This window comes from Rhinoderma darwinii, unplaced genomic scaffold (genome assembly GCF_050947455.1).
Source record: "Rhinoderma darwinii isolate aRhiDar2 unplaced genomic scaffold, aRhiDar2.hap1 Scaffold_729, whole genome shotgun sequence".
Taxonomy (NCBI): Eukaryota; Metazoa; Chordata; class Amphibia; order Anura; family Rhinodermatidae; genus Rhinoderma; species Rhinoderma darwinii.
This window is the reverse complement of record NW_027464290.1, coordinates 136,943-152,725: the sequence shown is the minus strand read 5'-3', so window position 1 is coordinate 152,725 and position 15,783 is coordinate 136,943. Positions and strand designations below refer to the sequence as shown.

The window sequence follows — 15,783 nt, the reverse complement described above, 5'->3', positions numbered from 1 at the left end:
GGGCTAAGTTGGAAAGAATGGAGTTTGATGAGAAATGTACTCGTTTCTTTTTCAAGAAGGTTTTTGGTAAAAAGCAAAGTATGAATGTGTTAATTGGATTGGATGGTAGTGAGGTGAGTGGTGATGATGTGAGTGAGGAAGTTGCAAAGTTCTATGAAGAATTGTACGCAGAAAAATGGAGGGATGATACTTTGGAGAGTGAGGTGTTGAATGGAATGGACAAAAATTTGAGTGAGGCTGAGAAAGAAGGTGTTATGAAGGATGTGACTATGGATGAAGTATGGAAGGTAATAAATAGTATGGCTGTGAATAAGACACCAGGGGAAGATGGACTCCCTATAGAGTTCTATAGGCTAATGTGGGATGTGATTGGAAAAGATGTGATAGAATTGTGTAAGTATATGTGGGTGAATGAAGCAATTACTGAAAGTATGCGTGCGGGTGTGATTGTGTTGATTCCGAAAAAGGGAGATCTGAAAAACTTGAAGAATTGGCGCCCGATTACGTTACTTAATTGTGATTACAAGATTTATGCGAAGGTGATAGCCAATAGGATGCGTGATGTGATTGAGAGTGTGGTTGGGGATGAGCAATGTTGTGCGGTGCCTGGGAGAAGAATACATGAGAATTTGTGTATGTTAAGAGATTGCTTGTGGGATTGTATGGGAAGGAAGAAGGATGTGCATTTGTTAAGTTTGGATTTTGAAAAAGCCTACGATAGGTTGTCTCATAAATTTTTGTATAAGGTGTTGCTGAAAATGGGGTTTCCAGCTGAGTTTGTATGTAGAATCAGGAGTTTGTATGGTGGGATATATAGTCGTGTGTTATTGAATGGTTGTGTGGGTAGGAGAGTGATTGTGTCTTCTGGTGTGCGTCAAGGATGTCCGTTGTCGCCGGTTGCTTTCATTTGTGCGATTGAGCCATTATTGTGTTTGTTAAGGAAGGATAAGGTTGTACGTGGTGTTCAGGTTCCAGGGAGTGGGGGGAGAGAGTGGAAGGTAAGTGGCTATATGGATGATGTGTGTGTTCTATGTGATTCTGAATGTACTATAAAACGTGTGAAATTGCTAGTGTCGTTTTTTTGTGGCGCGTCTGCTTTCCGTGTTAATTGGAATAAGAGTGAATGTAAAAGCTTTGGGAATGGTAGATTGAGGGGTGATATAGGTGTAAATGTGGTGGATGGACCTATCAAAGTTTTGGGAGTGAAATTTACAGAAAAATTAGATGGGAAAGAATGTTGGGATGATGTGAAGAAGAAAGTGGAAAGTAAATTATGTTTTTGGAAGATGAGAAGTTTATCGTTTATTGGGAAGATTTTGATTATTAAGAGTGTTGTCTTGCCAATATATTTGTATATTGCTTTAGTGTTTCCACCAAATTATATGTCTTTGAGGAGCTTAAATAGGATTCTGTTTGTTTTTTTGTGGGGCTCGAAAATGGAGCGAGCGAGGAGGGAGGTGGTAATTAAATCTGTGAGGAATGGTGGATTGGGTTTTCCTAACTTAGAAGTATTCTTTGGGGTAAATATGTGTATCTTTCTTCTAAGAGTAGTCAGGGCAGATTTAAAATATTCTGTTATGTGTAGATATTTGTTTGGGACTTACCTGATTCGGATGAAGTGGTGTGCGAGAGATTTACGTAGGCCAGTCGCGTTTGTTGTGCCTGTGTGGTATGAGTGGATGTATAAGTTTCTTGTGAAATATAAGTTGCATGGTGTGGATGTTAGGATGTTGCGCAATAAGAGTTTGGTGTATAGGATGATTGAGTGTGCGGAGACTGAGTGCGGTATAAATATGGTGAGAGGAAGAGATGTGGGGAAAGTATGGAAGAAAGTAAGAATGGATGGTTTGACAAATAAGCAGAGTGAATTGTTGTGGCAAAGTTTGCATGGAGTGTTGCCAGTAAGAGAATTCCAGAGGAATCGTGGGCTAGTCAGGAGTGATATGTGTCCAAGGTCTGACTGTAATGGAAGGGAGAGTGTTACTCATCTGTTCTGGAATTGTAAGTATGCAAGAGAAGTGATAAAGAGAATGGGACCGTTATGTAAGGAGTTGACTGGGGTGAGTTTGTTGTCTTTTGAAATGTTTATGTTTGGTTTGTGTGCGTGTAGTGGAGAAAAAGAGAGAGTGTTGTGGTTGTTGCTTGCATGTATAAAAGAAGTACTATGGGATGTTCGGAATGTATATGTGTTTAAGAGAAAAGAATTAGCTGTTAGAGATAGTGTGTGAATGGCATTGGGAAAATTGTATGTTTGTTTTTTGTGGGATAAAAAAAGAAAAGGGGAAATGGACGCAGAGGGGGTGTGGAAGGTGATGAAGTGGATAGATATTGTTGATTATTCATCATGATATTGTTTTCTGTATTTTCTATGTGAAGACATTGTTTGTTTTTCTTGTACATATTAAAGAAAAGAGTAATGAACGCTGTCTAGATGATGATGGGGACAATTGATGGAAATTGTCTTGGATTGAATATGGTTGGTTTTTGATCGTATTAATTCCCATCTGAGGGATAGCAAAAAAAAAAAAAATCTGTTCTTATCAGTTTAATATCTGATACGTCCCCTATCTGGGGACCATATATTAAATGGATTTTTAGAACAGGGAGATGGAAATAGAGCTTGCTCTGTCCACTCCACGCATTGACCTGGTATTGCAGTATTTCCAGGACCGGTGCACCCTTTCCTTATGTGTTGACTAAAATCAGATCCCAAAAGTGTTTTTTGTGTTTGACATTGTTTCTGTCTTTCTGAAGGGATCTCCCCTTTTAATCCCATTATTTCAACACCTGTTGGACAATGCATGAGTGATAATGAGCTAATTGATTAAATGCAATTAATGAATACATTGCCACCTCTTGTTTTGTGTCGTCTGTGTGTCTGTGTTTCCGGCATTTCACATTGGAACAGCTCATTCACCTTCCTTGTCTTCTCTCTGCCCTCCTGTAAAGGATCTGCCAGGCACTGCGGGGTTAACTCCCAGAACTAATCAGTCAGCACCTGAGAATACATCCCTGAGACTGACTCCTGCTTCCACCATTCAGGCTGGCAGGCTTAGGAGTGGGAGAGCCTATCGTAACCTGGCCAGACTCAGCTAGCTCCCGCCCTCGGTCTATTTAAGCCTGCACTTCCTGTCCCTCGGTGCTTGTTATTGCTTTTGTTTCCTTCCTTGTGGTTCCTGGCCCAGCTACAGCTCCTGCTATTTTTGATCCTGCTCCATACCGACCCTGGCTTACCGACTACTCTTCTGCTTTTCGTTTTGTACCTCGCACACTCCTGGCTTGACTCGGCTCGTTCACCACTCTGGTTGCTCACGGTGTTGCCGTGGGCAACGGCCCCTTTTCCTTGCTTGTGTTCCTTGTATGTTTGTCGTGTTTGTCGTGCACTTACTGAGCGCAGGGACCGCCGCCCAGTTGTACCCCGTCGCCTAGGGCGGGTCGTTGCAAGTAGGCAGGGACAGAGTGGCGGGTAGATTAGGGCTCACTTGTCCGTCTCCCTACCCCCTGCCGTTACATAATAACAAGCCCATACCTAGTCTACCCCTGGTCCCTGACACCACTATGGATCCCCGTGAGACCCTGGCTCAGCAAATGCAGGGTCTCTCCCTACAGGTCCAGGCCCTGGCTCAGAGGGTCAACCAGCCTGATGCTACCCTGGTAGTTCCCCGCACCGCACCTCTTGAACCCCACCTCAAGTTGCCCGACCGGTTCTCAGGGGACCGGAGGACTTTTCTCTCCTTTCGGGAGAGTTGTAGGCTTTACTTTCGTTTAAAGCCTCATTCCTCAGGTTCTGAGAGCCAGCGGGTGGGTATAATTAGGTCCCGGCTCCAGGAAGGGCCCCAAGAGTGGGCCTTCTCCTTGGCTCCTGACGCCCCTGAACTTTCCTCCGTTGATTGTTTCTTTTCTGCTCTCGGACTTATTTATGACGAGACTGACAGGACTGCCTTTGCCGAGAGTCAGCTGGTGACCTTAAGTCAGGGTAAGAGACCTGTTGAGGAGTATTGCTCTGACTTTCGGAAGTGGTGCGTAGCTTCTCGGTGGAATGACCCTGCCTTAAGGTGCCAGTTTAGGTTGGGTCTGTCGAATGCCCTGAAAGACCTGCTAGTTAGCTATCCCTCTTCTGACTCCCTAGACCAGGTTATGGCTTTAGCGATACGACTTGACCGACGTCTCAGGGAACGACAACGTGAACGTTTATGTGTTTTCTCCTCCGACTCCCCCATGATGCCTCCCAAAGCTCCGTTGCTTCGTTCCTCCCCGAAAGATTCAGAGATACCTATGCAACTCGGGGCCTCCGTGTCCCCCCAACAACGTAGAGAATTCCGCAGGAAGAATGGTCTCTGCTTCTACTGTGGGGACGACAAGCATCAAGTGAACAACTGTCCTAAGCGTAAGGTTGCAGCCAGAGAACTTCCGCGTCTAAGTGATCATCGGGGAGGTCACTTGGGCGCACAGGTATTTCCCGTAAATATGAAACGTACTAAGATCTTGCTTCCCTTTCAGGTCTCTTTTGGTGGTAGGTCTGCTACCGGCAGTGCTTTCGTGGATTCAGGGTCCTCTACTAATATCATGTCTGTGGAATTTGCTATGTCCCTTGCTATGCCTCTTATTGATTTGCCTAAACCTGTCCCGGTAGTGGGTATCGACGCCACTCCTCTTGCTAATGGTTATTTTACACAGCATACCCCTGTTTTTGAACTCCTTGTTGGCTCCATACATTTGGAGCAATGCTCTGTACTGTTGATGCAGGGATTATCGTACGATTTGGTGCTAGGTCTTCCCTGGTTGCAGTTGCATAATCCTACGTTTGACTGGAATACTGGGGAGCTAACCAAATGGGGTAATGAATGTTGTACGTCATGTTTTTCTGTTAATTCTATTTCTCCCCCTAAGGAGGCGAATACGCTACCCGAGTTTGTTCAGGACTTCGCTGATGTTTTCTCTAGGGAGGCCTCCGAAGTGTTACCTCCTCATAGAGAATACGATTGCGCTATCGAATTGGTACCAGGAGCTAAGCTTCCTAAGGGTAGGATATTTAATCTTTCTTGTCCCGAACGTGAAGCTATGAGAGTGTATATCCAGGAATCCCTGGCCAAGGGTTACATTCGTCCCTCTTCTTCTCCGGTAGGTGCTGGCTTCTTCTTCGTGGGGAAGAAGGATGGTGGTCTTAGGCCATGCATTGACTACCGTAGCCTGAATAAGGTCACGGTAAGGAACCAGTATCCCCTTCCTTTGATTCCTGATCTCTTTAATCAGGTTCAGGGGGCCCAATGGTTTTCTAAATTGGATCTACGGGGGGCGTATAACCTTATTCGCATCAAAGAGGGGGATGAGAGGAAGACTGCGTTTAACACGCCCGAAGGCCATTTTGAATACCTCGTCATGCCCTTTGGGTTGTGTAATGCCCCTGCGGTCTTCCAGAATTTCATAAATGAGATTTTGAGAAATTACCTGGGGATTTTTCTGGTAGTGTACCTTGATGACATACTGGTGTTTTCCAAGGACTGGTCCTCCCACGTGGAGCATGTCAGGAAGGTGCTCCAGGTCCTTCGGGAAAATAAACTGTTTGCCAAAACCGAAAAATGTGTGTTTGGGGTACAGGAGATTCCATTTTTGGGTCAAATCCTCACTCCTCATGAATTCCGCATGGACCCAGCCAAGGTTCAGGCTGTGGCGGAATGGGTCCAACCTGCCTCCCTGAAGGCGTTACAGTGTTTTTTGGGGTTTGCTAATTATTACAGGAGATTTATTGCTAACTTCTCGGTCATCGCTAAGCCCCTTACGGACCTCACTCGCAAAGGTGCTGATCTCCTCCACTGGCCTCCTGAGGCTGTCCAGGCTTTTGAGGTCCTTAAGAAGTGCTTTGTCTCGGCCCCGGTGCTGGTTCAGCCCAACCAAATGGAGCCATTTATCGTGGAAGTTGACGCATCTGAGGTGGGAGTGGGGGCTGTCTTGTCCCAGGGTACCAGGTCCCTCACCCATCTCCGCCCCTGTGCCTACTTCTCCAGGAAGTTTTCGCCAACTGAAAGTAACTATGATATTGGCAACCGCGAACTCTTAGCCATTAAATGGGCATTTGAAGAGTGGCGCCACTTCCTGGAGGGGGCTAGGCACCAGGTAACGGTCCTTACCGACCACAAGAATCTGGTGTTCCTAGAATCTGCCCGGAGGCTAAACCCGAGACAAGCTCGATGGGCGTTATTTTTTACCAGATTCAATTTTTTGGTTACCTATAGGGCTGGGTCTAAAAATATTAAGGCTGATGCACTGTCGCGTAGCTTCATGGCCAGCCCTCCTTCGGAGGAAGATCCTGCTTGTATTTTGCCTCCAGGTATAATCATTTCCTCGATCGATTCTGATTTAGTCTCTGAAATTGCTGCTGATCAAGGTGCAGCTCCCGGGAACCTTCCTGAGAACAAGCTGTTTGTTCCCCTGCAATTCCGGCTAAGGGTACTTAGGGAAAATCATGACTGCGCACTATCTGGCCATCCAGGCATCCTGGGTACCAAACACCTCATTACCAGAAATTATTGGTGGCCTGGGTTGCCTAAAGACGTTAAGGCCTACGTCGCCGCTTGTGAGGTTTGTGCTAGGTCCAAGACTCCCAGGTCCCGACCAGCGGGCTTACTGCGTTCGTTGCCCATTCCCCAGAGACCTTGGACACATATCTCCATGGATTTTATCACCGATTTGCCTCCATCCCAAGGCAAGTCGGTGGTGTGGGTGGTGGTGGACCGCTTCAGTAAGATGTGCCACTTTGTGCCCCTCAAGAAACTACCCAACGCCAAAACGTTGGCTACCTTGTTTGTCAAACACATCCTGCGTCTCCATGGGGTCCCTGTCAATATTGTTTCGGACAGAGGGGTACAATTTGTTTCATTGTTTTGGAGAGCCTTCTGTATGAAGTTGGGGATTGATCTGTCCTTCTCCTCTGCCTTCCATCCTGAAACCAATGGCCAAACGGAGAGGACTAATCAGTCTCTAGAACAATACTTAAGGTGTTTTGTCTCTGACTGTCAATTTGATTGGGTCTCTTTCATTCCCCTCGCCGAATTTTCCCTTAATAACCGGGTCAGTAACTCGTCTGGGGTCTCTCCTTTTTTTTGTAATTTTGGGTTTAATCCACGGTTCTCCTCCGTTTCACCTGGTAGTTCCAACAATCCTGAGGTAGAGGTCGTTCATCGGGAACTGTGCACAGTCTGGGCCCAGGTTCAGAAAAACCTAGAGGTGTCCCAGAGCGTACAAAAAACTCAGGCTGATAAAAAACGTTCTGCTAACCCCCTGTTTATGGTCGGGGATCTGGTGTGGTTGTCGTCTAGGAACTTGCGTCTCAAGGTTCCGTCCAAGAAGTTTGCTCCCTGGTTTATTGGGCCGTATAAGGTCATTGAGGTCCTCAATCCTGTCTCCTTCCGGCTGGAGTTACCCCCGTCTTTTCGGATACACGACGTGTTTCATGCCTCCCTCCTCAAACGCTGCTCCCCGTCCTTGGCTCCCTCGAGGAGACCTCCTGTTCCCATCCTCACCCCGGAGGGGGTGGAATTCGAGGTGGCCAGGATTGTGGACAGCAAGATGGTCCAAGGCTCCCTCCAGTACCTGGTCCATTGGAGAGGATACGGGCCCGAGGAGAGGACTTGGGTACCCGCCCGGGATGTTCACGCTGGGGTATTGGTCAGGAAGTTCCACCTGCGTTTCCCCAGTAAGCCAGGTCCACTTAGAAAGGGTCCGGTGGCCCCTCATAAAAGGGGGGGTACTGTAAAGGATCTGCCAGGCACTGCGGGGTTAACTCCCAGAACTAATCAGTCAGCACCTGAGAATACATCCCTGAGACTGACTCCTGCTTCCACCATTCAGGCTGGCAGGCTTAGGAGTGGGAGAGCCTATCGTAACCTGGCCAGACTCAGCTAGCTCCCGCCCTCGGTCTATTTAAGCCTGCACTTCCTGTCCCTCGGTGCTTGTTATTGCTTTTGTTTCCTTCCTTGTGGTTCCTGGCCCAGCTACAGCTCCTGCTATTTTTGATCCTGCTCCATACCGACCCTGGCTTACCGACTACTCTTCTGCTTTTCGTTTTGTACCTCGCACACTCCTGGCTTGACTCGGCTCGTTCACCACTCTGGTTGCTCACGGTGTTGCCGTGGGCAACGGCCCCTTTTCCTTGCTTGTGTTCCTTGTATGTTTGTCGTGTTTGTCGTGCACTTACTGAGCGCAGGGACCGCCGCCCAGTTGTACCCCGTCGCCTAGGGCGGGTCGTTGCAAGTAGGCAGGGACAGAGTGGCGGGTAGATTAGGGCTCACTTGTCCGTCTCCCTACCCCCTGCCGTTACACCTCCCTTTTAGGTAAGTTAAAGAGATGCACCTGAGCCAGCCACTGATTGATGCAGCACCACAGTCAAATAGTGGAGTGGAGTAGGGGAACAGCAAACAGCCATTAAAGCCGCCCGCCCGCCGGCCCGCCCGCCCGCCACAATGGACCTACCTGTGTACACTAGATGGATGTGATGGAATGTACTGTCGTCCCTACATTTCAAGAAGGAGTAAGAATTGCAGTTGCAACAAAGCCTTGCTTGCCTACAAAGAGAGCAGCAATTTGGATTTGTTACTATTTTACCTAGAAGAATAACAAACTGTGCAAGGATGGAGGTTGTAGGAGCAAGGAGAAGTTGTCTGTAAAGTTGGTGGATGCTTATTTTCCATTTTGCAGTCCCTTGTCTCCCTCTTGTGGCCTCCTGGAGGCAACTAGCTGTGCAAAAAAAGACAGCCTGGCGGCCGGCTGTTGCAGTGTTGCCCTCTCAGGCAACACTGAGTGACTGACTGAGCCGCACCGTCTTATATAAAGTTCAGACGGAACTTTGCACGTGTCATAGTGGAGCCCTGAGGAGCCAGAGCCAGCTTTCTGACATCATAATGGGGCCTCAGAGATAAAAGCCTGGGCCCAGGTAGTGTTGGTCAGTGCTGCTCAGCAGGCAGCACTGGACTGGACTGGATTACAGCTGATACAAGGTGTGAAGGAACAAGGGGTGGCTGTGGGCATGCACTTGCTGCCGCTGCCAGTGTTTATCTGCATGGCAGCAGGGCATTTGGGCGTTGCCAGGAAGGCGTTTTTATGTAGATTCCTCCTCTTTCAGCACTGCATTGTGGTGCAAGCAAAAGAAGCAAATCCTGTCTGGCTTCCTCTCCGGCCTTTATTCACCTCCCGTGTAGCTGTGAGTGTGTGAGCCTGCAGGGCCCCATGGAATTGCCTAGAAGTAGGCTGAATCGCTGCAAGGGCTGAACAGCAGTATCGGGCAGGCTCGGGCAACGCGCGGCCCGTTCGGGTTATCGCTTCTCGGCCTTTTGGCTAAGATCAAGTGTAGTATCTGTTCTTATCAGTTTAATATCTGATACGTCCCCTATCTGGGGACCATATATTAAATGGATTTTTAGAACAGGGAGATGGAAATAGAGCTTGCTCTGTCCACTCCACGCATTGACGTGGTATTGCAGTATTTCCAGGACCGGTGCACCCTTTCCTTATGTGTTGACTAAAATCAGATTCCAAAAGTGTTTTTTGTGTTTGCCATTGTTTCTGTCTTTCTGAAGGGATCTCCCCTTTTAATCCCATTATTTCAACACCTGTTGGACAATGCATGAGTGATAATGAGCTAATTGATTAAATGCAATTAATGAATACATTGCCACCTCTTGTTTTGTGTCGTCTGTGTGTCTGTGTTTCCGGCATTTCACATTGGAACAGCTCATTCACCTTCCTTGTCTTCTCTCCGCCCTCCCTTTTAGGTAAGTTAAAGAGCTGCACCTGAGCCAGCCACTGATTGATGCAGCACCACAGTCAAATAGTGGAGTGGAGTAGGGGAACAGCAAACAGCCATTAAAGCCGCCCGCCCGCCCGCCACAATGGACCAACCTGTGTACACTAGATGGATGTGATGGAATGTACTGTCGTCCCTACATTTCAAGAAGGAGTAAGAATTGCAGTTGCAACAAAGCCTTGCTTGCCTACAAAGAGAGCAGAAATTTGGATTTGTTACTATGTTACCTAGAAGAATAACAAACTGTGCAAGGATGGAGGTTGTAGGAGCAAGGAGAAGTTGTCTGTAAAGTTGGTGGATGCTTATTTTCCATTTTGCAGTCCCTTGTCTCCCTCTTGTGGCCTCCTGGAGGCAACTAGCTGTGCAAAAAAAGACAGCCTGGCGGCCGGCTGTTGCAGTGTTGCCCTCTCAGGCAACACTGAGTGACTGACTGAGCCGCACCGTCTTATATAAAGTTCAGACGGAACTTTGCACGTGTCATAGTGGAGCCCTGAGGAGCCAGAGCCAGCTTTCTGACATCATAATGGGGCCTCAGAGATAAAAGCCTGGGCCCAGGCAGTGTTGGTCAGTGCTGCTCAGCAGGCAGCACTGGACTGGACTGGATTACAGCTGATACAAGGTGTGAAGGAACAAGGGGTGGCTGTGGGCATGCACTTGCTGCCGCTGCCAGTGTTTATCTGCATGGCAGCAGGGCATTTGGGCGTTGCCAGGAAGGCGTTTTTTTGTAGATTCCTCCTCTTTCAGCACTGCATTGTGGTGCAAGCAAAAGAAGCAAATCCTGTCTGGCTTCCTCTCCGGCCTTTATTCACCTCCCGTGTAGCTGTGAGTGTGTGAGCCTGCAGGGCCCCATGGAATTGCCTAGAAGTAGGCTGAATCCCTGCAAGGGCTGAACAGCAGTATCGGGCAGGCTCGGGCAACGCGCGGCCCGTTCGGGTTATCGCTTCTCGGCCTTTTGGCTAAGATCAAGTGTAGTATCTGTTCTTATCAGTTTAATATCTGATACGTCCCCTATCTGGGGACCATATATTAAATGGATTTTTAGAACAGGGAGATGGAAATAGAGCTTGCCCTGTCCACTCCACGCATTGACCTGGTATTGCAGTATTTCCAGGACCGGTGCACCCTTTCCTTATGTGTTGACTAAAATCAGATTCCAAAAGTGTTTTTTGTGTTTGCCATTGTTTCTGTCTTTCTGAAGGGATCTCCCCTTTTAATCCCATTATTTCAACACCTGTTGGACAATGCATGAGTGATAATGAGCTAATTGATTAAATGCAATTAATGAATACATTGCCACCTCTTGTTTTGTGTCGTCTGTGTGTCTGTGTTTCCGGCATTTCACATTGGAACAGCTCATTCACCTTCCTTGTCTTCTCTCCGCCCTCCCTTTTAGGTAAGTTAAAGAGCTGCACCTGAGACAGCCACTGATTGATGCAGCACCACAGTCAAATAGTGGAGTGGAGTAGGGGAACAGCAAACAGCCATTAAAGCCGCCCGCCCGCCACAATGGACCTACCTGTGTACACTAGATGGATGTGATGGAATGTACTGTCGTCCCTACATTTCAAGAAGGAGTAAGAATTGCAGTTGCAACAAAGCCTTGCTTGCCTACAAAGAGAGCAGCAATTTGGATTTGTTACTATGTTACCTAGAAGAATAACAAACTGTGCAAGGATGGAGGTTGTAGGAGCAAGGAGAAGTTGTCTGTAAAGTTGGTGGATGCTTATTTTCCATTTTGCAGTCCCTTGTCTCCCTCTTGTGGCCTCCTGGAGGCAACTAGCTCTGCAAAAAAAGACAGCCTGGCGGCCGGCTGTTGCAGTGTTGCCCTCTCAGGCAACACTGAGTGACTGACTGAGCCGCACCGTCTTATATAAAGTTCAGACGGAACTTTGCACGTGTCATAGTGGAGCCCTGAGGAGCCAGAGCCAGCTTTCTGACATCATAATGGGGCCTCAGAGATAAAAGCCTGGGCCAAGGCAGTGTTGGTCAGTGCTGCTCAGCAGGCAGCACTGGACTGGACTGGATTACAGCTGATACAAGGTGTGAAGGAACAAGGGGTGGCTGTGGGCATGCACTTGCTGCCGCTGCCAGTGTTTATCTGCATGGCAGCAGGGCATTTGGGCGTTGCCAGGAAGGCGTTTTTATGTAGATTCCTCCTCTTTCAGCACTGCATTGTGGTGCAAGCAAAAGAAGCAAATCCTGTCTGGCTTCCTCTCCGGCCTTTATTCACCTCCCGTGTAGCTGTGAGTGTGTGAGCCTGCAGGGCCCCATGGAATTGCCTAGAAGTAGGCTGAATCGCTGCAAGGGCTGAACAGCAGTATCGGGCAGGCTCGGGCAACGCGCGGCCCGTTCGGGTTATCGCTTCTCGGCCTTTTGGCTAAGATCAAGTGTAGTACCTGCTCAAGCTGAGGTTAGTAATCATCCCTGCCGGTGGTACGTGGGCCATCGTAGGGGGATGACAGTACGCCGAGGTGAGGGCAGGGAACCACAACGGTCATCGCTCTGGTGTACGCATTTGGTTTAAAGGTACCATTTGTAGGTGACCAGGCGACCGCCGGATCGAGGTCAGGAGGTCGGGTAGTTTGAAAGCCCGAGTTGCTATGTGCCCCAGGGCTGGTGACCCTGGGGTGCCCTAACTCACTGGGGGTGGGATCCCACTGAGTGAAGGCACACTTGCACGCACTCTCTTTCACGCTATATGAGCACACACCTTTTTTCTCCCGGCCTTCTGGCTGGGAGATGAGGAATTTTTTTATACCTGGCGGATGTCCAGGCTGTATCACAGCGCACATCCACTTATTTAATTTTGTTTTTCACTGTGTGTTTGTCACGTTTGTCACAGGATTGCGGATGCGGTGCCCTTTTGGGACCCGTCCAAGGTCTAGGGGGAAAATGTGTGGCCTTCTGGTTCCTTTTTCCCCTGCAACCCGGCCTCCCTTCTTCGGAAGGGAGGTGCAAGTAGAAGCAGGCTCCAAGGTGGACACTGGGGTGGCAGCCCAGGTAGAAGCCTTGGAGTGTTGTTGGGTCTCCCTAAGCTTTGGCAAGGGGGGATCATCGATCCTCGATCCTCTTGGCCTAAGGCTTGGAGGGTCGGGGAATGGTTATGCGGGGCCTCTCTCTCTTTTAAGAGAAGGGCTGCGATAGACCGCATCCTTGTGCACTTTTTGTGTGGCACCCCTGCACTTTTTTTTGCACTTGGGTGATAGAAAGCACGACTCGGAAGAAAAAAAAAAAAAAAAAAAAAAAATCTGTTCTTATCAGTTTAATATCTGATACGTCCCCTATCTGGGGACCATATATTAAATGGATTTTTAGAACAGGGAGATGGATATAGAGCTTGCTCTGTCCACTCCACGCATTGACCTGGTATTGCAGTATTTCCAGGACCGGTGCACCCTTTCCTTATGTGTTGACTAAAATCAGATTCCAAAAGTGTTTTTTGTGTTTGCCATTGTTTCTGTCTTTCTGAAGGGATCTCCCCTTTTAATCCCATTATTTCAACACCTGTTGGACAATGCATGAGTGATAATGAGCTAATTGATTAAATGCAATTAATGAATACATTGCCACCTCTTGTTTTGTGTCGTCTGTGTGTCTGTGTTTCCGGCATTTCACATTGGAACAGCTCATTCACCTTCCTTGTCTTCTCTCCGCCCTCCCTTTTAGGTAAGTTAAAGAGCTGCACCTGAGCCAGCCACTGATTGATGCAGCACCACAGTCAAATAGTGGAGTGGAGTAGGGGAACAGCAAACAGCCATTAAAGCCGCCCGCCCGCCCGCCACAATGGACCAACCTGTGTACACTAGATGGATGTGATGGAATGTACTGTCGTCCCTACATTTCAAGAAGGAGTAAGAATTGCAGTTGCAACAAAGCCTTGCTTGCCTACAAAGAGAGCAGCAATTTGGATTTGTTACTATGTTACCTAGAAGAATAACAAACTGTGCAAGGATGGAGGTTGTAGGAGCAAGGAGAAGTTGTCTGTAAAGTTGGTGGATGCTTATTTTCCATTTTGCAGTCCCTTGTCTCCCTCTTGTGGCCTCCTGGAGGCAACTAGCTGTGCAAAAAAAGACAGCCTGGCGGCCGGCTGTTGCAGTGTTGCCCTCTCAGGCAACACTGAGTGACTGACTGAGCCGCACCGTCTTATATAAAGTTCAGACGGAACTTTGCACGTGTCATAGTGGAGCCCTGAGGAGCCAGAGCCAGCTTTCTGACATCATAATGGGGCCTCAGAGATAAAAGCCTGGGCCCAGGCAGTGTTGGTCAGTGCTGCTCAGCAGGCAGCACTGGACTGGACTGGATTACAGCTGATACAAGGTGTGAAGGAACAAGGGGTGGCTGTGGGCATGCACTTGCTGCCGCTGCCAGTGTTTATCTGCATGGCAGCAGGGCATTTGGGCGTTGCCAGGAAGGCGTTTTTTTGTAGATTCCTCCTCTTTCAGCACTGCATTGTGGTGCAAGCAAAAGAAGCAAATCCTGTCTGGCTTCCTCTCCGGCCTTTATTCACCTCCCGTGTAGCTGTGAGTGTGTGAGCCTGCAGGGCCCCATGGAATTGCCTAGAAAGCTGGCTCTGGCTCCTCAGGGCTCCACTATGACACGTGCAAAGTTCCGTCTGAACTTTATATAAGACGGTGCGGCTCAGTCAGTCACTCAGTGTTGCCTGAGAGGGCAACACTGCAACAGCCGGCCGCCAGGCTGTCTTTTTTTGCACAGCTAGTTGCCTCCAGGAGGCCACAAGAGGGAGACAAGGGACTGCAAAATGGAAAATAAGCATCCACCAACTTTACAGACAACTTCTCCTTGCTCCTACAACCTCCATCCTTGCACAGTTTGTTATTCTTCTAGGTAACATAGTAACAAATCCAAATTGCTGCTCTCTTTGTAGGCAAGCAAGGCTTTGTTGCAACTGCAATTCTTACTCCTTCTTGAAATGTAGGGACAACAGTACATTCCATCACATCCATCTAGTGTACACAGGTAGGTCCATTGTGGCGGGCGGGCGGCTTTAATGGCTGTTTGCTGTTCCCCTACTCCACTCCACTATTTGACTGTGGTGCTGCATCAATCAGTGGCTGGCTCAGGTGCAGCTCTTTAACTTACCTAAAAGGGAGGGCGGAGAGAAGACAAGGAAGGTGAATGAGCTGTTCCAATGTGAAATGCCGGAAACACAGACACACAGACGACACAAAACAAGAGGTGGCAATGTATTCATTAATTGCATTTAATCAATTAGCTCATTATCACTCATGCATTGTCCAACAGGTGTTGAAATAATGGGATTAAAAGGGGAGATCCCTTCAGAAAGACAGAAACAATGGCAAACACAAAAAACACTTTTGGAATCTGATTTTAGTCAACACATAAGGAAAGGGTGCACCGGTCCTGGAAATACTGCAATACCACGTCAATGCGTGGAGTGGACAGAGCAAGCTCTATTTCCATCTCCCTGTTCTAAAAATCCATTTAATATATGGTCCCCAGATAGGGGACGTATCAGATATTAAACTGACAAGAACAGATACTACACTTGATCTTAGCCAAAAGGCCGAGAAGCGATAACCCGAACGGGCCGCGCGTTGCCCGAGCCTGCCCGATACTGCTGTTCAGCCCTTGCAGCGATTCAGCCTACTTCTAGGCAATTCCATGGGGCCCTGCAGGCTCACACACTCACAGCTACACGGGAGGTGAATAAAGGCCGGAGAGGAAGCCAGACAGGATTTTCTTCTTTTGCTTGCACCACAATGCAGTGCTGAAAGAGGAGGAATCTACATAAAAACGCCTTCCTGGCAACGCCCAAATGCCCTGCTGCCATGCAGATAAACACTGGCTGCGGCAGCCAGTGCATGCCCACAGCCACCCCTTGTTCCTTCACACCTTGTATCAGCTGTAATCCAGTCCAGTCCAGTGCTGCCTGCTGAGCAGCACTGACCAACACTGCCTGGGCCCAGGCTTTTATCTCTGAGGCCCCATTATGATGTCAGAAA

At 48.3% G+C, this 15,783-nt stretch overlaps 4 non-coding genes and 2 pseudogenes across 4 annotated transcripts; 5 read left to right on the top strand and 1 right to left on the bottom strand.

Annotated features, from left to right (window-relative positions):
• The first annotated feature begins 2,492 nt into the window (after positions 1-2,492).
• Positions 2,493-2,683, top strand: LOC142729613 (U2 spliceosomal RNA). Its single transcript, XR_012878387.1, has one exon. It is a non-coding gene; the product is annotated as a U2 spliceosomal RNA (small nuclear RNA).
• Positions 2,684-9,310: 6,627 nt separating this feature from the next.
• LOC142729638 (U2 spliceosomal RNA) lies at positions 9,311-9,501 on the top strand. The gene has a single exon (XR_012878401.1). It is a non-coding gene; the product is annotated as a U2 spliceosomal RNA (small nuclear RNA).
• A 1,234-nt stretch (positions 9,502-10,735) lies between these two features.
• LOC142729634 (U2 spliceosomal RNA) lies at positions 10,736-10,926 on the top strand. The gene has a single exon (XR_012878399.1). It is a non-coding gene; the product is annotated as a U2 spliceosomal RNA (small nuclear RNA).
• Positions 10,927-12,156: 1,230 nt separating this feature from the next.
• On the top strand, positions 12,157-12,226 carry LOC142729637 (U2 spliceosomal RNA; annotated as a pseudogene).
• A 754-nt stretch (positions 12,227-12,980) lies between these two features.
• LOC142729606 (U2 spliceosomal RNA) lies at positions 12,981-13,199 on the top strand (annotated as a pseudogene).
• Positions 13,200-15,165: 1,966 nt separating this feature from the next.
• LOC142729599 (U2 spliceosomal RNA) lies at positions 15,166-15,356 on the bottom strand. Its single transcript, XR_012878378.1, has one exon. It is a non-coding gene; the product is annotated as a U2 spliceosomal RNA (small nuclear RNA).
• Positions 15,357-15,783: the final 427 nt, after the last annotated feature.